Source organism: Manis pentadactyla, chromosome 2, assembly GCF_030020395.1.
Source record: "Manis pentadactyla isolate mManPen7 chromosome 2, mManPen7.hap1, whole genome shotgun sequence".
Lineage (NCBI taxonomy): Eukaryota > Metazoa > Chordata > Mammalia > Pholidota > Manidae > Manis > Manis pentadactyla.
Genome location: NC_080020.1, coordinates 161,473,452 through 161,496,083, shown reverse-complemented (window position 1 = coordinate 161,496,083; position 22,632 = coordinate 161,473,452). Strand labels below are relative to the sequence as shown.

General features: G+C 37.9%; 1 pseudogene; it reads left to right on the top strand.

Annotated features, from left to right (window-relative positions):
* The first annotated feature begins 1,335 nt into the window (after nt 1–1,335).
* The window catches only part of LOC118935052 (eukaryotic translation initiation factor 4B-like), a 37,587-nt pseudogene continuing 16,290 nt past the window's right edge, over nt 1,336–22,632 (top strand).

The window sequence follows — 22,632 nt, the reverse complement described above, 5'->3', positions numbered from 1 at the left end:
GGGAAAAGACAATTATTAAAAAGTGAGCTGATACTCCACTCCCACTTTTCCCATCAAGACATTTGCTGATTCCTGAGCCTTGTAGGTAAGAGGTCAAAAGTCCAAGCAGAAAGAGGCAGATAAGAAGCTAAAACGTGAAACAGACTCATTTTTCTGAGAAGCAAAAATTGGAAGTCAGGACCCAGCAAGAAGTCAGAGCTCTGAAAAATACCTCCAGGCTTTCAGCTGAGATTCCAAATGGACTGTGCATAGAACTAAGAACAAAGTGGAAATAAATTAGCCTCAGAAAACCTCAAGCCGGTCTCCAAGTACCACATTCTCTAATTGAATTAGGGTGATCTGCCCCTACTCTTTCTGCCAGAAGGAAATTAAATTATTTCTGGAGAAGGAAAGCATCATGTAGAACTTTGCAATTATTCATACACATTGTCTAGCATTTAAGGAAAAATCTGCAAGTCATGTCAGTAAATAGAACCATGTGAGAGAAAATCAGAAGAAAAAAATAGAAATAGATCAGATCCATTGGAGATTGAGATCTTGGCGATATCAGCATGGGCTATAAAATAATTCTGATTAGTATCCTAAACACATTTGTTTCCTCCATGTCATTTCATGATTTGATACATAGCTCATTTCTTTTTAGCACTGAATAAAATTCCATTGTCTTCAAGTAGCACAGTTTATTTTTCCATTCATCTACTGAAAGACATATTGGTTGCTTCCAGGTTCTGAAAATTATGAATAAAGCTGCTATAAATGTTCTTGTGCAGGGTTTTGTGTGGACATGAGTTTTCAACTCCTTTGGGTAAATACCAAGGAGTACAATTGCTGGATCGAAAGTTAAGAGTATGCTTAATTTTCTAAGAAACCACCAAATTGTCTCCCAAAGTGGCTATATTATTTTGCATTTTCCACCATCAATTGTTGAGAGTCTCTGTTGTTCCATATCTTTCCCATCATTTAGTGTTGCCAGCATTTTGGATTTTAGTGTTCTAACAGGTACATGGTGGTATCTCACTGTTGCTTTAATTTGAATTTCCCTAATAACATAAAATTTGTTAATGTTTTCATGTGCTTATTGTCCATCTGTATTTCTTCTTTGGTGGGGTGTCTGTTCAGGTTCTTTACCCATTTTCTGATTGAGTTGTTCATTTTCTTACTGCTGAGTTTTAAGTGTCCTTTGTATATTTTGGATAACAGTCCTTTATAAAAAATGTCTTTTGCAAATATTTTCTCCCAGTCTGTGGTAAAGTTGATTTCAAGGCAAGAAATATTACTAGACATAAACTGTCATTGCCTAATCATAAATGGGTTGACCACTCTCTCTTTCCCAACATGGCAGCCTCAGCAGAAAAGAGTAAGTAGGGGAAGAGTAACTCCTCAATACACTTTTTTGGCTGAGGATGGGGTACTCTTGGAGGAAGCAAATGTCCCCAAACCAGTCAGCTGGGTTGATGAAACAGAAGCCCTAGGAGATGTTTCAACCACTTGGCACACTAATGACCATGTGTACAGGGCTCATCCAATTGACCATTCCACCCTGCCCACTGCTCTGCTAGCTATTCAGAAACCCTGTATTGAACAGATTACCTTTCAAATAGCTACCCTACCCTACTTTTCTAGGGAACCTGTACATGATGTGACAGAAGGCTCCATTAAGAAATTTTTGTTTTTTAATTGAAGTATAATTGATATACATGCTTATATTAGTTTCAAGTATACAACACAGTGATTCACCAGTTACCCACATTATTAAATCCTTGCCCCAACTGGTGCAGTTATTATCAACAAAGAAAGATGTTACAGAACCATTGGCTATATTCTCCATGCTATACATACTTCCATCCCCATGACTAACTTGTATTACGATTGAGGATTTTTGTGCCCTTCTATCCCCCTCACCTTCTGCACCCTCCTATCCCAACCCCTTCCCCTTGGTAACCACCAGTCACTTCTCAGTGTCTATAAGTCTACTTCTATTTTGTTACTTTTTTTGTTTTTTGTTTTTAGATTCAACAAATAAGTGAGATCATAGGGTAGTAGTTGTCTTTCTCCAACTGGCTTATTTCACTTAGCATAATACCCTCTAGGTCCAACCGTGTTGTCACAAATGGTGGTATTTTTTCCTTTTTTATGGCTGAATAATATTCCATTGTCTACACACACTACCTTTTCTTTATCCATTCATCTATAGATGGACATTTTGGTTGCTTCCATATCTTGGTTATTGTAAATAATGTGGCAGTAAACATAGGGGTGCATATATCTTTTTGAATTAGGGATTTTGTTTTCTTTGGGCAAATTCCTAGAAGTGGGATTACTGGGTCTTATGGTATTTCTATTTTTAGGTTTTTGAGGAAACTGCATACTGCTTTCCACAGTGGTTGTAACCAATTTATATTCCCACCAGTAGTGTAGGAGGGTTCCCATTTCTCCACATCCTCACCAACACTTGTTATTTCTTGTTTTTGGATAGTAGCCATTTTAACTGATTTGTGATAACTCATTGTGGTTTTGATTTGCATTTCTCTGGTGATTAGCAATGTGGAGCATATTTTCATGTGCCTGTTGTTCATCTGTATTTCTTCTTTGGAAAAATGTCTGTTCAGGTCCTCTGCCCATTTTTTAACCAGGTTACTTGTTTTTTTGCTGTTGAGTTGTATGAATTATTTATATATTTTGTATGTTACCCCTTATCAGATAAATCATTTGTGAATATATTCTCCCATACTATAGGTTGCTTTTTGTTCTGTTGATGGTGTCCTTTGCTGTATAGAAGATTTTTTAGTTTGATGTAGTCCTACTTGTTCATTTTTGGTTTTGTTTCCCTTGCCTGGGAAATGTGTCCAGAAAAATATTGCTCATGCTTGTGTTCAAGAGACTTTTGCCTATGTTTTCTTTCAAGAGTTTTATGGTTTCATGTCTTATATTTAGGTCTTCAATTCATTTGAGTTTACTTTTGTATATGGATTTACATATAGTATGTATATATGTATGTATACATATAGTATGTATACCTATAGTATGTATATATGTATATATTTTGTATATGGATTTACATATAGTATGTATTACATATAGTATGTACATATGTGTATATGGATACACAGATAGTGATACAGTTTCATTCTCTCACATGTATTTGTCCAGTTTTCCCAGCACCTGATATTGAAAAGACCAACTTTCTCATTGTATATTCATGGCTTCTTTATCACATATTAATTGACCATATATATATGGGTTTATATCTGCACTGTCTATGCTGTTCCATTGATCTATGGGTCTGTTCTTGTGCCAGTACCAAATTGTTTTGATTACTGTAGCTTCAGTATGGTATAGCTTGAAGTCACAGAGCATAATACCTCCCAGTTTTCTTCTTTCTCAGAGTGGCATGGGCTATTTAGGATCTTCTATGGTTCCCAATGAATTGTATAATGAGTTGCTCTAGTTCATTGAAAAATGCCATTGGTATTTTGGTAGGGATTGCATTGAATCTGTAAATTACTTGGGGCAGGATGTCCATTTTGATAATATTAATTCTTCCTATCCATGAGCATGGGATAGATTTCCACTTATTAGTGTCTTCTTTAATTTCTCTCAGTTTTTTATTGTTTTCAGAATACAGGTATTTTCACATTTTTGGTTAGGTTTATTCCTAAGTATTTATTCTTTTTGATGCAATTGTAAATGGAATTATTTTCTGGATTTCTCTTTCTGCTAGTTTGTTGTTAATATATAGGAATACGACAGATTTCTGTGTATTAATTTTGTATCCTGCAACTTTCTGAATCCAGTTATTAGATCTAATAGTTTTTTAGTGGAGTCTTTAGGGTTTCCTCTATATTGTGTCATGTCATCTGCAAATACTGACAGTCTTACTACTTCCTTACCATTTTGGATGCTGTTTATCTCTACCTTGTCTGATTGCCATGGCTGATACCTCCAATACTATGTTGAATAAAAGTGGTGAGTATGGACATCCTTGTCTTGTTCCTGATCTTAGAGGAAATGCTTTCAGCTTTTTGCCATTGAGTATGGTGTTAGCTGTGAGTTTGTCATATATGGCCTTTATTACGTTGAGAAAAAAATACCAATTTTATTGAGTTTTTATCACAAATGGATATTAAATATTCTCAAGTGCTTTTTCAGCATTTATTGAAATGATCAGTTTTTAAATCTCCTTTTTGTTAATGTGGTGTATCACGTTGATTGATTTATTAATTTTGTACCATCCTTGCATCCTTGGAATAAATCCCACTTGACCATGATGGATGATCCTTTTGATGTATTTTTTAATTTGGTTTCCTAAAGTTTTGTTGAGGATTTTTGCATCTATGCTCACCAGGAATATTGGTCTGTAATTTTACTTCTGTAGTCTTTGTCTGGTTTTGGTATTAGAGTGATGTTGGCCTCATAGAATGAGTTTGAAAGTATTCCCTCCTACTTTTTAGAATACTTTAAGAAGGATGTGTACCAGCTCTTTAAATGTTTGGTAGAATCCAGCTGTGAAGCCATCTGGTAAAGGATTTTGTTTTTTGGAATTTTTTGACTACCAATTAAATTTCATTACTGGTAATTGTTCTGTTCAAATTTGTTTCTTCCTAGGTCAGTCTTTGAAAGTTGTATTTTTTAGGAATTTGTCCATTTCTTGTAGGTTGTCCAATTTATTGGCATATAGTTTTTCATGGAATTCTCTAATATTTCTTTGTGTTTCTGGAGTGTCAGTTGTGACTATTCCTTTTTCGTTTCTGATTTTTGTTTATTTGTGTTCTCTTTTTTCTTGATATATCTGGCTAGGGGGTTGTTTATTTTGTTTGTTTTCTCAAAGGGCCAGCTCTTGATTTCATTGTTTTTTCTATTGTTTTATTCTTCTCTATTTTATTTATTTCTGCTCTGATCTTTATTATGTCACTCCTCCTACTAACTCTTGTTTTCATTTGTTCTTTTTATAGTTTCTTTAATTTTGAGTTTAGACTGTTTATTTGGGATTGTCCTTGTTTTTTGAGGTAGGCTTTTATTGCTATGTACTTTCCTCTTAGAACCACTTTTGCCACATCTCACATATTTTGAACTGTTGTATTTTTGTTTTCATTTGTCTCCATGTATTGCTTGGTTTCTTCTTTGATTTGTTTATTGATCCATTGATTATTTAGAAGAATGTTGCTTAACTTCCATGTGTTTGTAGGGATTTTTTGTTTTCATTGTGTAATTTGTTTCTAGTTTCATGCCATTGTAATGTGCAAAGATGCTTGATACAATTTCAATCTTTTTAAATTTATCGAGGTACTTTTTGTGTCCTAATATGTGATCTATTCTTGGAAACATTCCATGTGCACTTGAGAAAAATGTGTATCCTACTGCTTTTGGGTAGAATGTTCTGTATATATCTGTTAAATCCCTCTGATATAGTGTGTTGTTCAGTGTCTCTATTTCCTTACTTATTTTCTGTCTAGTTGATCTGTCCATTGATGTAAGTGGCATATTAAAGTCCCCTAATGTGATTGAATTGCTGTCTATTTCTCCCTTTAGTTCTGTTAGTACTTGTTTTACATATTTAAGTGCTCCTATGTCAGGTGCATAGATATTTATAATTATTATATCCTCTTGTTGGACTGATTCCTTTAGCATTATGTAATGTCTTTCTTTGTCTCGTTAGTTTCCTTGTTTCAAAATCTAATTTTGTCTGATATAAATACTGTTACTCTTGCTTTTTCTCCCTATTTTTTGCATGAAATATCCTCTTTGATCCCTTTACTTTCAGTCTATGTGTGTCTTTAGGTCTGAAATGAATCTTTTGTAGGCAGCATCTAGATGGGTCTTGTTTCTTTATCCATTCTGCCACCCTTTGTCTTTTTACTGGTGCATTCAGGCCATTTCATTTAAGGCAGTTATTAATAGGTATGTAGTTATTGCCTTTTTATTAATTGTTTTCTGGTTGTTTTTTGTAGTTCCTCTCTGTTCATTTCTTCCTATCTTATACTCTTCTCTTGTAATTTGATGGTTTTCTGTAGTGCTATAATTGGATTTCTTTAAAAATTTTTTTTCATATCTATTATAGGCTTGTGGTTACCATAATAAGGCTCATAAACAGTTTCCTAAATATATAACAGTCTCTATTTGGTCACTGTATTTCAAACACATTCTCCTTTTTATTCTTCTTTCTCCTCCACACTGTATGTATTAGATGCTGTAATCTGCATTTTTTGTGTATCCCTTGACTGATTTTGTGTATATTTTATTTTACTACTTTTTAAAAAATTGATGCTTGCTTAGTAAGTAACTTGTCTACTACCTTTACTGTGGGTTTATTTTCACTGATGAAAACTACTTAGGTTTAAGAACAGAAATCTCTTTAACATATCCTGTAAGACTGGTTTAGTGGTGGTGAATTCTTTTAACTATTGTTTATCAGGGAAACTTTTAATCTCTACTTCAACTCTAAGTGATAACCTTGCTGGGTAAAGGATTCTTAAAAGTTTTTCTGTTTCCACACATTAAATATTTCATGCTACCCCCTTGTAGTCTATAAAGTTTCTTCTGAGAAATCTTCTGATAGTGTTAGGTGGTTGCCCTTATATTTTCTGCCTCTCCTGGCTGGTTTCAATACCCTCTCTTTGTCATTTTAATTATTATATATTTTAATGTTGTATTCCTGGGGTTCCTTTTGTTAGGGGCTCTCTGTACCTCCATGACCTGAATGTCTATTTCCTTCCCCAGATTGGAGAAGTTTTCAACAATTATTTCCTCAAAGAGACTTCTATCCCTTTGTCTTTCTCTTCTCCTTCTGGTACCCCTATTATGCAAATACTGTTTTGTTTGGATTGCTCACACAGCTCTTATCATTCCTTCATTCCTAGAAATTATTTTTCTCTCTGTTTTTCAGCTTTTGTGTGGTCCCGTTCTCTAATTTCCATCTCAATGATTGTCTCCTCTACTTGCAGCAATCTATTATTCATTCTCTCCATTGTATATTTCATTTCAGTTTCTGTATTCTTTAGCTCTGAGTGTCTCTTTTTCAAATCTTCTCTTTGTGGAAGTCCTCCCTGAGATTGCCAATACTTTCCCACAAATCAGTGAGCACATTTGTGACTATTATTTGGAAATCTTTATCAAGAAGATTGATAATTTCCATTTCATTTAGCCCTCTTTCTGGTGTCTTATCCTGTTCTTTTGTTTGGAACATATTCTTTTGCCCTTCATTTTGTCTGGGTTTCTGGGTTCTTCTTTTGTATTTGAAAGATTTGCTACAACTTCTGGTCTAGATTGTAATGGCTCTATGAAGAAGGCATCCTGTGGTGCCCGGAAGCTCAAGACTCTTTGCTCACCTGTGCCTGGTTTTCCTTTTGCAGTGGAGCTGCAGTTGCCATTGGTGGGCTGTGGGTGGGGCCACCTCTCTGCCTGTCTGCCAGCAGTGGCTGTTCTCAGTCTTCCATGGCTGGCAGCTCTCTTCAGCCAGACTTTTGTGAGCTTGGAAGCAGTGCTCTTGCTGGGATCATTGTGGGTGGGCTGTCCTCTACCTGCCTGGGTGGTGGAGGGGAAGAAGGGGATATGCAGGTGAGTGTGGCACAGGGGCTGGGCTGCCCTCAAGGAGGAAGGAGCACTTAAAGCTGGCTCTCACAGGCACCTCCCCAGATGGGCTAAGAGAGGAGCAGGAAAGCTGGGAAAGCCTCGCTCCACCTACCAGGCAGCAAAGTCTGGTGCAACTGGGCTGAGGTAGCATTGTCTCCTTGCCCTTTCTTCTACAGAGAGAGCTCCATCTAATCTCTGCCCTTTTGCACCCTTCTTGCTGCTGGTAAATCTTTCAAACTGCCACCTCTGTGTTGAGTCTCAGTGGGACTGATAGAGCATGCCTATTCTCCACAAGCAGCAGAAGTCTCAGCCTCCCAGAGTACCCCAACTCTCTCTGGTGTCCAGCCCCATTAATTACCAAAGCCCAGTGCAATGTGGGCTCATGTTACCAGCAGATATCCAGGACAGGTGTGCAGAGTTCCTGAGTGCTTATGCTCTCCCTTTCTGTTCCTCTCCCTCCCACTTGTGGGCTAAGATGGGCAAAGGTCTTGGGTCATGCTTGATCACAACTCTGTGACTGTACTCTTTTCAGTGTGGTCTTCTCTTCTTCACCAGGTGTAGATCATCTGTTCTGCACTCTTCAGGTTGTTTTCAAAGTTAGTTGTTTTTGGTGTAGTTGCTTCATTGGTGTGTATATGGGGAGGGGTTTCTCCTTGCCTTCCTACTCCGCCATCTTTTTACTGGCAGTCTAAGAAATTATTTAGAGGATTAAATATCAGTGCAGTGTGTTTACCATGTGAACCTAGCAATCCAGAGAGGTTGAAAGATTTGGTTATTCTGAGTTTGAGGACCTGAGATTAGATTCCTTGCTCAGAGCCACGAGCCTCAAATGAGGAGTCTCCAGGCCATAGGGAAATTCCAGTGGGTGGTGCTGATGAAACACAGGATAATGACAGGAAGGATTGTTCTTTCAGTGGAGATAGAAATTGGGATTCTGACAAAACAGATACAAACTGGAGGGCCCATCTTGCAACAGACAGCTTTGATGACTACCCGCCTAGAAGAGGTGATGATAGTTCTGGAGACAAGCATCGAGATCATTATGATTGAGGTCAATATTGTAATGGGTGTCAGGATGCGGGATCTTGATGGCTTACAACAGGATATGGATTGATATGGGGTGGGGATGGCTGTGATGACTGAGGCAGCAGAGACTGTGACAGAGGCAGTAATTTCAAGGTAGGCAGTAGCAGAAGTGTATTTGGTAGTGCATACTGTAGAGATAATGACTAGAGGAGAAGGGGGCCATGAAGACATATGACAGACAGATGATCCAGTCATGGAGCTCCAGCAATTATTACTCTTGGGATGACAATAGGCATGATGAAAGGGGTCCTTCCCAAAGACCCAAACTGAATCTAAAGCCTTAGAATACTCCTAAGGAAGACAATTTCTTGGCTAGCTCCTTGCATTTCATTCCAGCAGCCTTTATTTGTTGAGGGGCAAAGCCTGTTCACAAAGCTGATAGAAAAGGAGAAGGACAGCTACAGAAGGAATAGGAGAAATTGCAGCATCCACTGGATGAGCTAAACTTAGAATGTCAGCCTCAGCAGAGATACCCACAATAGCAAAGGGAAGAAACTCAGGAACGGCACCATCGAGGACAGGAAGTAAGTCATCACAGGACTGGGACCTCAGCCACATCTTGCAGAAGTGCATGAAGGAGAGAGAGTGTGAAGTCCCTAGAAAATGAAATGCTCAATTAGAAGAAAGTCTGTCAGTTTCCAACCTCTAAGCTTCCCAAACCCAAATAGCCTCTAAAGGTAATGCTAGCCTCTCTACCGAAGAACATTTTGGTAAGCAAATCTCTAACCCTCCTGCTCTATCTCAAAGCTTAGGCACAGACACTCAGACACAGGTGGAGTAATTGTGGCTCAGCCACCGGCAGAAGGACCACAAGGAAAGATGAAAATTAAGAAGATGGAGTGAATGTGCCAAAAGGTCAAAGTGGAAACTCCAGCCATAGTCCAGGAGACGCAGGGAACAAAAATCACTGGAGGGAGTCAGGTAAGAAAGAAGGCAGAAAGGATCAAGACCCCTGATCTGCACCTGAGCCAAAGAAACCTGAAGAAAATCCAGCCTCCAAGTTCAGTTCTGCAAGTAAGTATGCTGGTATCTCTATTGATGGTGAGAGGAAAAGGAGAGAGATTACACCCCAAAGGCCTCTACATCCTGTGCTTATTCTTAGTCTCTCTCCACCCTGAAACATTTGAGAAAAAAAATCAGACCTCTATTCAGAAAATACAAAATACAACTCACCATCTTCTTGGGAGAAAAAAGGATCAAGCTGCCAGGATGATTTAACAGCTCTGGGACTACAGCATATTCTGGGATTTGAAATTTTCTGCTTTAAAACAGGGAAAGTTCTGTGCAAACTGGGATATGTTGGTCATCTTTTATGGTGGCAGTAGCCCAGGAATCCTGTGAGTCAAAGTAAGCCCTGAGCTTTCTTGTAGTCTCTGATCTGCGCATTTCTGCCCTTCTTCCAACACACTGCCTATAACCCAATATACGGCTCTGGTGCCTGCCTGGGCCTTGTCTCTGCAACCACACAGTCTATTCATCTACTGTCCTGGCAGTCAGACTCAATCTGTCTCCTAGGCAATGACTTCTAATTCTTTTTCTTTTTTAAAGGTATTATTGATACACACTCTTATGAAGGTTTCACATGAAAAACAATGTGGTTATTACATTCACCCATATTATTGAGTCCCCTCACCCCATACCCCATTGCAGTCACTGTCCATCAGTGTAGTAAGATGTTTGGCTTCTAATTATTTCAGGACTCTGACTTAATAGTTTGGAAAAAGGAAAGAGAATGAAGGAAAACATGCATACATATTTTTCTTTCTATCTCTATCTCTGTACCTACATATCTCTTGAAGAAGAAAACTGGTCATGGGGTTGCCTCTGGGAAAGCACACAGTGTGGCCAAGTCACAAAGGTGGGAGGACAGAAGGGAGACTTCATCCTGTTTTAGCAGGTTGAGCTCAATAATTCACACACCGTATGATTAACCTATTTAAAGTATACAATTTGATGGTTTTAATATACTGATAGAATTGTGCAACCAGGAGGGAGACTTTTAAATATATATTCTTCTGTATCTTTTGAACTAGGAACGTTGATAGTATATCAGTGACTACACTTTAAATTAATCAACTAGTTAACAGCAACAAAAAGTTGCTATTGTCCTTTTGGCCCATGATACAATTGGTCAAGAGTCTATAAACTGACTTGGTGTTTTCTACTTGTTTCATATGTTCATTCAATTCTTCAAGAAATATTTTATTTTACTGACGTACATACAATAAACTGCATAAACATTAGAGTTCAGCTCAATGAATTTTGACATATGTACATTCATGTAATAACTGTCACCCAGATCAAGATATCAAACTTTCTAATTTTTTCCCCTTCACCTATTTCACCCATCTGCCCACACACCCCCTCCATCATGGCCACCACTAGTCTGTTCTTTGCATTTATGAGTCTGTTTTTGTTTCTTCATCAAATATCTTAAGTTCCTAGGCTGCAGATGACCTGCAAGGCACTTGAGATTTCATACTCAGAAAATATTCTTGTCCTCAGAAGCATACAGAGTTTATCTGATCCGTTCCTAGCCAAACTGGTAGCTCCTTGGAGGAACACCTGATCTAAAATTCCTTTGGCCCTCTCTACTACCCCTCAGATAGTTGGGGACACACATTTGGTGCTTATATAATAGATGCAGTGGAAAATGAAAGGAACACCCCAAACAGAAAGACTGACCCTTCAAGGTTTGGGTAACCTTTATTGTCAACAGTCAGAGGATGAAAGGGAGCTCCTCTAAAGGCCATGCCCTGGGATCAGGCCTTCCCCCTCTTCACTCCCCAGGGGCCCTGCCTCTTTGCAGAGCACTGATTTCAGCATCGCACTTGGTCAGTATTTTCAAGCACTCGTCACTAAGCACGGCATCCCAGGTTAATACCATATACAAGGGAGTGATATCACATTTGGTTTCATAGCTCCCTCCAACTTGGAACAAGTCAGAACATTTTTTAAAAGGTGCTTATGTTTATCTTCAGTGTTCTTTCTTAGTTCCACAGTGAACCTATGTTAGTTGCATATTTTTCAAGTTGGAAATAACTTACAACTTAAAGTTTTCTGCAAGAAGCCTTCCTTGACTCCTCCCCCACCTCCCTGTGGTAGCTTAGGTTCTCCTCTCTTAGTTTCCATAAAACCATGCTCACCTCTAGCATAGCACTTACCATAAGGTATTTTAACCACCCGTTTAATTACCTGCCTCCCCCTTAGACTGATTTCCTTAGGGCAGGCGCTATGCTTTTCATAAGTGAGTCCCTAGGGCCTTGCATGGGGACTGGTGCACAGAGCAGCTTTCATCCTTCCACCTCCCCTAAGTGTCTTGCCTTTAACATCCCAAATGAGCCAACAACTAATTCCACACATATACTCAGAGAACCCAAAGAAGACCTATCTTCAATCAACCAACATGTCTTACTAAGCCCTAAGTACCCAATGCTATGCAATAAATATGAGAAAATAAAAATGCCAGAGGGACATGATAGATACATCATCTCAGGAATGGTGGGGGTCAAGGCAGGTGCACAGGCATATTATTTAGCTGAGGGCTATATGCCTCTAGAATGAAAGGTAAAAGGCAGGCTGGAGTGGGAAGGGAGTTGCAACTGGAGCTAGATCTTGAGACAAGATATAAATTGGGAGCTGGGAAGGCAAGTGAATCACTGATTTGGAGGACAAATTGGTGGAGGAGGGACAGAGCACATACAAACAAAAACTTATACAAACTGATTAGGTATACTTGGCAGAAGGGAAGGGAGGAAGAGGGCAAGAAGCAAAAGTGGGAAGGGGTTGAAAAAGAAGGTATAAGAGAAATAACCATTTAAATAATACCGGTTTTTATATTTTATTAATGGATAGGTGGTCCTTTCCAGCATTCCATGCAGTGTAGTTCTGAAGGGCTTGAGAAGGGAGAAATGACATCTACTGCCCCTTTAGTGTGCTGGGATTCAGCTTTGACTGCACTTGGATCACTAGGAGAGCTTTAAAAAATACAGATGCCTGGATCCCAACTTCTGAGTGTCTGATGTAATTAATTGGGCATCAGACTGGTTAAAATCTCCCAAGTGATTTTTTCCAATGTTTTTTTATTGTGGTAAAACACACAACAAAAGAATTACCATCTTCTCCATTTTTAAGGATATAGTTCAATGGTATTGAATACATTCATAATGCTGTATGACCATCACCACTATCCATCACCAGAATTCTTTTCATCTGGTGAAACCAAAACTGTGTACCAATTAAATAATAAAACCCATCCCACTCTCCCAGCCCCAGGAAACATCATTCTACTTTCTGTCTCTATGATTTTAGACTACCCTAAGTATTCATATGAATAGAATCATATATACTTTAATTTTTGTGTCTGGCTTACATCAATTAGCATAATATCCTCAAGGTTCATCCATGTTATTGCATGTGTTAGCAGTCCCTTTTTAAGGCGGAATAATATTTCATTGTATATATATATACCACATTTGTCTTATCTGTTCATCTGTTGATGGACACTTGGGTTGCTTCTGCATTTTAGCTGTCATGAATCATGCTGCTATGAACATGGGTGGACAAATACCATTTTGAGATCTTGTTTTCAGTTCTTTTGTATATTTACCCAAAATGGAATCACTGGATCATATTTGGTTCTATTTTTAATTTTTTGAGGATTCTCCATGCTGTCTTCCACAGTGGCTGCACAAATTTACATTCCCACCAACAGTGCACAGGGTTCTAATTTCTCCCCATTCTCACCAAAACTTGTTTTTTTCTGTTTTGTTTGTAGCCATCCTAATGGGTGTGAAGTGGTATCTCACTGCAGTCATTTTTATTTTGGTATCATTAATATACAGTTACATGAGCAACATTGTGGTTAATAGATTCCCCCCATTATCAAGTCCCCACCACATGCCCCATTACAGTCACTGTCCATCAACATAGTAAGATGCTGTAGAATCACTACTTGTCTTCTCTGTGCTGTACTGCCTTCCCCATGCCTCCCCGCTACATTATGTGTGCTAATCGTAATGCCCCTTATTCCCCTTCTCCTTCCCTTCCACCCAGCCGCCCAGTACCTTACCCCTTGGCAACTGTTTGTCCATTCTTGGGTTCTGTGAGTCTGCTGCTGTTTTGTTCCTTCAGTTTTTGCTTTGTTCTTATGCTCCACAGATGAGTGAAATCATTTGATATTTGTCTTTCTCTGCCTGGCTTATTTCACTGAGCATAATACCCTCTAGCTCCATCCATGTTGTTGCAAATGGTAGGATTTCTTGGCTATTGTAAATAGTATTGTGATAAACATAGGGGTGCATATGTCTTTTTCAAACTGGGCTGCTGCATTCTTAGGGTAAATTTCAAGGAGTGGAATTCCTAGGTCAAGTGGTATTTCAATTTTGAGTTTTTTGAGGAACCTCCATACTGCTTTCTACAAAGGTTGAAATAATTTACATTACCATCAGCAGTGTAGTAGGGTTCCCCTTTCTCCACATTCTTGCCAACAATTGTTGTTTGTCTTTTGGATGTTGGCCATCCTAACTGGTGGGAGGTGATATCTCATTGTGATTTTAATTTGTATTTCTCTGATGATTAGCAATGTGGAGCATCTTTTCATGTGCCTGTTGGCCATCTGAACTTCTTCTTTAGAGAAGTGTCTGTTCAGCAACTCTGCCCATTTTTTAATTGGGTTATTTGCTTTTCGTTTGTTGAGGTGCATGAACTCTTTATGTATTTTGGATGTCCACCCCTTATCAGATATGTCATTTATGAATATATTCTCCCATACTGTAGGATGCCTTTTTGTTCTATTGTAGGCATCCTTTGCTGTACAGAAGCTTTTTAGTTTGATAGAGTCCCACTTGTTCATTTTTGCTTTTGTTTCCTGCACCTGTGGAGATATGTTCCTGAAGAAGTTGCTCATGTTCATATACAAGAGAGTTTTGCCTATATTTTCTTCTAAGAGTTTTATGGTTTCATGACTTACATTCAGGTCTTTGCTGCATTTCAAGTTTACTTTTGTGTATGGAGGTAGACAGTAATCCAGTTTCATTCTCTTACATGTAGCTGTCCATTTTTGCAAATACCAGCTGTTGAAGAGGCTGTCATTTCCTCATTGTATATCCCTGGCTCCTTTATCGTATATTAATTGACCATATATGCTTATGTTACTATCTGGACTCTCTTTGCTGTTCCTCTGGTCTATGGGTCTGTTCTTGTGCTAGTACCAAATTGTCTTCATTACTGTGGCTTTGTAGTAGAGCTTGAAGTTGGGAAGTGAGATCCCCCTGCTTTATTCTACCTTCTCAGGATTGCTTTGGCTATTGGGGGTCTTTTGTGGCTCCATATGAATTTTAGAACTATTTGTTCCAGTTCATTGAAGAATGCTGTTGGTATTTTGATAGGGATTGCATTGACTCTGTAGATTGCTTTAGGGAGGATGGCTATTTTAACAATGTTAATTCTTCCTACCCAAGAGCATGGGATGAATTTCCATTCATTAGTAGCCTCTTTAATTTCTCTTAGGAGTGTCTTGTAGTTTTCAGGGTATAGGTCTTTCACTTCCTTGGTTAGGTTTATTTCTAGGTATTTTATTCTTTTTGATGCAATTGTGAATGGAATTGTTTTCCTGATTTCTCTTTGTGGTAGTTCATCATTAGTGTATAGGAATGCAACAGAATTCTGTGTGTTAATTTTGTATCCTGCAACTTTGCTGAATTCAAATATTAGTTCTAGTAGTTTTGGAGTGGATTCTTTAAGGATTTTTATGTACAATATCATGTCATCTGCAAACAGTGACAGTTTGACTTCTTCCTTACCAGTCTGATGCCTTTTATTTCTTTGTGTTGTCTGCCATGGCTAGGACCTCCAGCACTATGTTGAATAAAAGTGGGGAGAGTGGGCTTTCTTGTCTTGTTCCCGATTTTAGAGGAAAAGCTTTCAGCTTCTCACTGTTAAGTATGTTGTTGGCTGTGGGTTTGTCTTATATGGTCTTTATTATGTTGATGTACTTGCCCTCTATACCCATTTTGTTGAGAGTTTTTATCATGAATGGATGTTGAATTTTGTCAAATGCTTTTTCAGCATCTATGGAAATGATCATGTGGTTTTTGTCCTCCTTTTTGTTGATGTGGTGGACGATGTTGCTGGGTTTTCTAATGTTGCACCATCCTTGCATCCCTGAGATGAATCGCACTTGATCATGGTGTATGATCCTCTTGATGTGTTTTTGAATTCGGTTTGCTAATATTTTGTTGAGTATTTTTGCATCTATGTTCATCAGGGATATTGGTCTGTAATTTTCTTTTTTTGTGGTGTCTTTGCCTGGTTATTAGAGTGTCTGGCTTCATAGAATGAGTTTGGAAGTACTCCCTCCTCTTCTATTTTTTGGAAAACTTTAAGGAGAATGAGTATTATGTCTTCTCCAAATTTCTGATAAAATTCAGCAGAAAATCTATCTGGTCTGGGGGTTTTGTTCTTGGGTAGTTTTTTGATTACCGATTCAATTTCATTGATGGTAACTGGTCTGTTTAGATTTTCTGTTTCTTCCTGGGTCTGTCTTGGAAGGTTGTATTTTTCTAGAAAGTTGTCCATTTCTTCTAGGTAACCCAGTTTGTTAGCATCTAGATTTTCGTAGTATTCTCTAATTAATCTTTGTATTTCTATGGTGTGTGTCATGATTTTTCCTTTTTCATTTCTAATTCTGTTTACGTGTTTAGATTGATTCTCTTTTTTTCTTAATAAGTCTGGCTAGGGGTTTATCTATTTTGTTTATTTTCTCAAAGAACCAGCTCTTGGTTTCATTAATTTTATCTATTGTTTTATTCTTCTCAATTTTACTTATTTCTTCTCTAATCTTTATTATGTCCCTCCTTCTGCTGACTTTGGGCTTCATTTGTTCTTGTTTTTCCAGTTTTAATAATTGTGTATTTAGACTATTCATTAGGGATTGTTTTTCCTTCTTTAAATAGGCCTGGATTGCTATATACTTACCTCTTAGAACTGCCTTTGCTGCATCCCACAGAAGTTGGGGCTTTGTGCTGTTGTTTTCATTTGTCTCCATATATTGTTTGATCTCTGTATTAATTTGGTCATTGATCCATTGATTATTTAAGAGCATGTTGTTAAGCCTCCATGTGTTTGTGAGCCTTTTTGTTTTCTTTGTACAATTTATTTCTAGTTTTATACCCTTGTGATTTGAGAATTTGGTTGGTACAATTTAAATCTTTTTGAATTTACTGAGGCTCTTTTTGTGGCCTAGTATGTGGTCTATTCTGGAAAATGTTCCATGTACACTTGAAAAGAATGTGTATCCTGCTGCTTTTGGGTGTAGAGTCCTATACATGTCTGTTATGTCCATCTGTTCTAGTGTGTTGTTCAATGCGTCTGTGTCATGTCCTTACTTATTTTCTGTCTGGTTGATCTGTCCTTTGGAGTGGAGTGTTGAAGTCTACTAGAATGAATGCATTACATTCTATTTCCCCTTTTAATTCTGTTAGTATTTATTTCACATATGTAGGTGCTCCTGTGTTGGGTGCATAGATATTTTAATGGGTATATCCTCTTGTTGGATTGATCCCTTTATCATTATGTGATGTTCTTTGTCTCTTGTGACTTTCTTTGTTTTGAACTCTATTTTGTCTGATACAAGTACTGCAACACCTGTTTTTTTCTCCCTATTAGTTGCATGATATATGTTTTTACATTCCTTCACTTTCAGTCTGTATATGTCTTTGGGTTTGAAGTGAGTCTCTTGTAGGCAGCATATAGTTGGGTCTTGTTTTTTTATCCATTCAGTGACTCTATGTCTTTTGATTTGCGCATTCAGACCATTTACATTTAGGTTGATTATCGATAGGTATGTATTTATTGCCATTGCAGGCTTTAGATTTGTGGTTACCAAAACTTCCAGGGTAACTTTGTTGCTATGTAAGATTCTAACTTAACTCACTTAATATGGTATTCCAAACACAATCTAAAGGTTCTTTTTTTCCCTCCTTTTCTTCCTCCTCCATTCTTTATATATTATGTATCATATTCTGTACTCTTTGTCTGGTAACAGCTATTTAACCTTAGGAATACTTCCATCTATAGCAGTCCCTCCAAAATACACTGTAGAGAAGGTTTGTGGGAGGTAAATTCTCTCAGCTTTTGCTTATCTGGAATTGTTTAATCCCTCCTTCAAATTTAAATGATAATCTTGCAAGAGAAAGTATTCTTGGTTTAAGGCCCTTCTGCTTCATTGCATTAAATATATCATGCCACTCCCTTCTGGCCTGTAAGGTTTCTGCTGAGAAGTCTGATAATAGCCTGATGGGTTTTCCTTTGTATGTGATCTTTTTTCTCTCTCTGGCTGCTTTTAATAGTCTGTCTTTATACTTGATCTTTGCCATTTTAATTATTATATGTCTTGGTGTTGTCTTCCTTGGGTCCCTTGTGTTGGGAGATCTGTGCACCTCCATGGCCTGAGAGACTGTCTCCTTCCCCAGACTGGGGAAGTATTCAGTAATTACCTCCTCAAAGACAATTTCTATCTCTTTTTCTCTCTCTCTTCTCCTGGTATCCCTATAATACGAATATTGTTCCATTTGGATTGGTCACACAGTTCTCTCAGTATTCTTTCATTCTTAGAGATTCTTTTTTCTCTCTGTGCCTCAGCTTCTTTGTGTTCCTCTTCCCTAATTTCCATTTCATTTATTGTCTCCTCCATCATATCTAATCTGCCATTAATACCCTCCATTGTGCTCCTCAACAATTGGATCTCCATCCTAAATTCGTTCCTGAGTTCTTAAATCTTTTTCTGTCCCTCCATGAGCATGTTAATGATTTTTATTTTGAAATCTCTTTCAGGAAGATTCATGAGGTCGATTTCATTTGAATCTTTCTCAGGTGTATTCATAATTTTGCTTCGAACCATATTCCTTTGACATTTCATAATTTGTCTGTGGTGCCCTCTAGTGCCCAGAAGCTCTACTATCTGGAGCTGCTCAGTCCCTGGAGCAATGTCGGGGGTCGCAGGGGAGCGGTGTTGGTGGCTGGGCAGTGGAAAGAGCTGTTTCCTGCTTCACGACTGCTATGCCTGTCTCCACTGCCAGAACTAGTGGGCTGAACACACAGGTAAACCTCTATGCTTTGTGTTTGTAGCTGCCATAGGTGGGGCTTCCCTCTCGCTGGCCTGACACCAGGGCAGGGGTTGCTGGTGTGTGAGCCTGAGCCAGGTGCAGGCTAACTGGGAGGAAGACACAGCAGTATAAGGTTCATGCTCCCAGAGCAGACTTCCAGTGCTAGGTGTACAGCAGTCCCAGGCCTCCACTTCCTCCATGCTCTGTTTCTCTCTGCCAGTGAGCTGGGTTTTGGGAAGGGCTTGGGCCCCGCCAGGTCACAGCTTTGGTACATTATGTGTACCATGAGGCCTGCTCTTTTCTCCAGGTGTATGCAGTCTGGTGTAGGTTTCTTTCCTGTTGCTCTTTCAGGATTAGTTGTATTAATTATATTTTCATTTTATATGTGGTTTTAGGAAGAGGTCTCTGTCTCACCTCTCATGCTGCCATCTTTAATACAATCCTCTTTTTGATGTGTTTTTGAATTCGGTTTGCTAATATTCTGTTGAGTATTTTTGCATCTATGTTCATCAGGGATAGTAGTCTGTAATTTTCTTTTTTCGTCTTGTCTTTGCCTGGTTTTGGTATTAGAGTGATGTTGGCCTCATAGAATGAGTTTGGGAGTATTCCCTCCTCTTCTACTTTTTGGAAAACTTTAAGGAGGATGGGTATTAGGTCTTCACTAAATGTTTGATAAAATTCAGTGGTGAAACCATCTGGTTCAGGGGTTTTCTTCTTAGATAGTTTTTTGATTACCAATTCAATTTCCTTGCCAGTAATTGGTCTATTCAGATTTTCTGTTTCTTCCTGGGTCAGCCTTGGAAGGTTGTATTTTTACAGAAAGTTGTCCATTTCTTCTAGGTTATCAGTTTATTAGCATATAATTTTTCATAGTATTCTCTAATAATTCTTTGTATTTCTGTGGTGTCCATAGTGATTTTTCCTTTCTTATTTCTGATTCTGTTTATGTGTGTAGACTCTTTTTTTTTCTTGATATGTCTGGCAAGGGGTTTATCTATTTTGTTTATTTTCTCAAAGAATGATCTCTTGCTTTCATTGATTCTATTGTTTTATTCTTCTCGTATTTTATTTATTTATGCTCTAATCTTTATTATGTCCCTCCTTCTACTGACTTTGGGCCTCATTTGTTCTTTTTCTAGTTTCATTAATTGTGAGTGTAGACTGTTCATATGGGATTGTTCTTCTTTCCTGAGGTAGGCCTGTATTGCAATATACTTCCCTCTTAGTATGGCCTTCATTGCATCCCACATATTTTGCGGTTCTCTTTCAAGTTATGATTTTAATTTTCCTAATTTTTAATGATTTTCAGCATCTTTTCAGTTGCTTATTAGCCATTTGTGTATCTTCTCTGAGAAATGTCTGTTCAAATCTTTTGCTTATTTTTGAATTGGATTGTTTGTTTTTTGGTTGTCGAGTTTTAGAAGTTCTCTATATATTCTGGATATTAATCCCTTATCAGATATGTGATTTACATATTTTCTTCCATTCTGTGGGTTGCTTTTTTATTTTATTGATAGTATTTTTTGATGTATACATTTAAAAATTTTTCTTGAAGTCTAATTTGTCTTTTTTCTTTTGTTGCTAGTACCTTTGGTGTCATATCCAAGAGATCATTGCTAAATCTAATATCATGATGCCTTTGCCCTCTGTTTTCATTTAAGAACTTTATAGTTTTAGGTCTTACCGCTAGGTCATTAACCTGTTTTGAGTTGATTTTTGTATATTGTGTTAGGCAAGGGTCCCACTTCATTCTTTGCCTGTGGATATCCAGTTTCCCCAGCACCATTTGTTGAAAAGACTGCTCTTTCCTAATGAATGGTCTTGGCACTTTTGTCAGAAATCATTTGACCATATATGGGAGAGTTAACTTCTGGGCTGTCTCTTTATTTCTATTGGTCTATAGGTCTGCCTTTATTCTAATACCACATTATTTTGATTACTGTAGCTTTGTAGTAAGTTTTGAAATCAAGACATGAGAGTCATCCTGTTTTGTACTTCTTTTTCAAGATTGTTTTAGCTATTTAGGTTTGCTTGAGATTTCATGTGAATTTTAGGATGGGCTTTCCTTTTTCTGCAAAAAGTGTCATGGGAAATTTGATGGAATTAACCTGACTTTGTAGATCACTTTAGGAAGTATTGATATCTTAACATATTAAGTCTTCCAACCTGTAAATAAGGATGTGCTTCCATTGATTTATGTCTTTTCTACTTTCTTTCAGTAATGTTTTATAGTTTTCATTGTACAAGTTTTTCACTTCCGTAGTGAATTCCTAAATATTTTATGCTTTTTAATGCTATTGTAAATGGAATTTTCTTAATTTCCTTTTTGGATTGTTTATTGTTAGCATATAGAAATGCAACTGATTTTTGTGTGTTGACTTTGTATCCTGCTACTTTGATAAATTCATTTATTGGTTCTAACATGGGTTTTTTTGGTATGTGTGTGTGGAATCTTTAGGGTTTTCTGTGTATATGGTCATGTCATCTGCAAACAGATAATTTTACTTCTTCAAGTGTTTTTATTGTGCAGCCAGTGTTGAGAACCTCTGCAGGTTGGTCTTGACTCCCAGTCACTCCTCCTAATGTGGCTTTCCCATGTGCTGAGTGTGATCCTAGTGTTTAAAGACATGTATTTGTCATTCAAATGACCCTGAAACTCAAGCCTATAATTTTATCAGGTGTTTATGACAGAAAAAAGCAATCTGTTCCAATGTTGGCTCTATTTGACTTAAAGAATTTATACATCTGTATACTCTTCTTTGTGGTTTTTAAAACATTTCAAAGAGGATTTTTGAAATCCACCCATTACCTACTCCTCCTATCCCCAAACAGATACCACTTTTATTAGCTTATGAGCTTATCCAGAGCTTCTTTATGCAAATTCAGCTTAAGCAAATGTTTATTATTTTCCTGTTTTTTCACATGTTATATTCTGCATCTTTTTTTTAAATTTGAGAGTATTTTGGCATTCTACCCCAAATACCCAAGTCTTTGAGAAACTAGAGGGGTGGATGTGAATTGTATGGCCAAAGGACAGCAGGTCTGTCTTTCTAGGGTTACCAGATTCTGTGGCTTGTTGTACTTCTGCCATCTTGGGATAACTGATCATAAAGCTTTGGGAGAACATATCACTTAGAATTCTTCTGTGGCAAGTCACATAAATCAACTCTACCATTTTAAAAAGAAAGTTTTAAAAGCTGTATTGCTGTTAGAACATATTGAATAGTTCACAGAATTAAAGGAAAATTTGAACAATCAGATCTCTGAAAGTATAGGAACCAAGTCAATTTTGAGGGAATCTAGGAAGCAGGACCTAACGGACAGTCTCTTAGAGAGAAATCATTAGGAGAGAACCACCTCAACCATTGTCTTTCCTGGAGTCACACCATCAAAGTTCACCTTCCTTAGACAGATGAATCTTTGACCTCACTTGGATTATGAGTCCATCCTCAGCTAGAGGAGGGCAGGGCACCCTGGTCAACAGTCTCCTCAAGATTGCATTCAGCATGGGAGAGGGGAATGTTCTCACAGGGAAATTAGGGTTTCTCTAACAGCTGCTGGGGTGGATGGATGCTAGGCTGACACAGTAACAAATGTCTAATCTGAGGAGAGGAAGAACTCTGGGGTGGGATCTTTGCCTGGCCAACAGTGGAGCTGGAACTCCAGGAAGACTGTGGGGACCTTAACAGGTCAAATCTCCTGAGTTGTAATCTGAGCCCTTGATTTTCTCTTTCACTGGTGTAGCCTGAGGAACAAGGGCTATACTATGGAAATATATGACTGTCCTGCCCTTTCCTGTTCAACAGAGTTTAAAAACATTAAAAAAAAATTACAAACTAACAAAAGGGAAGAAACAACATGAAAGATTCCT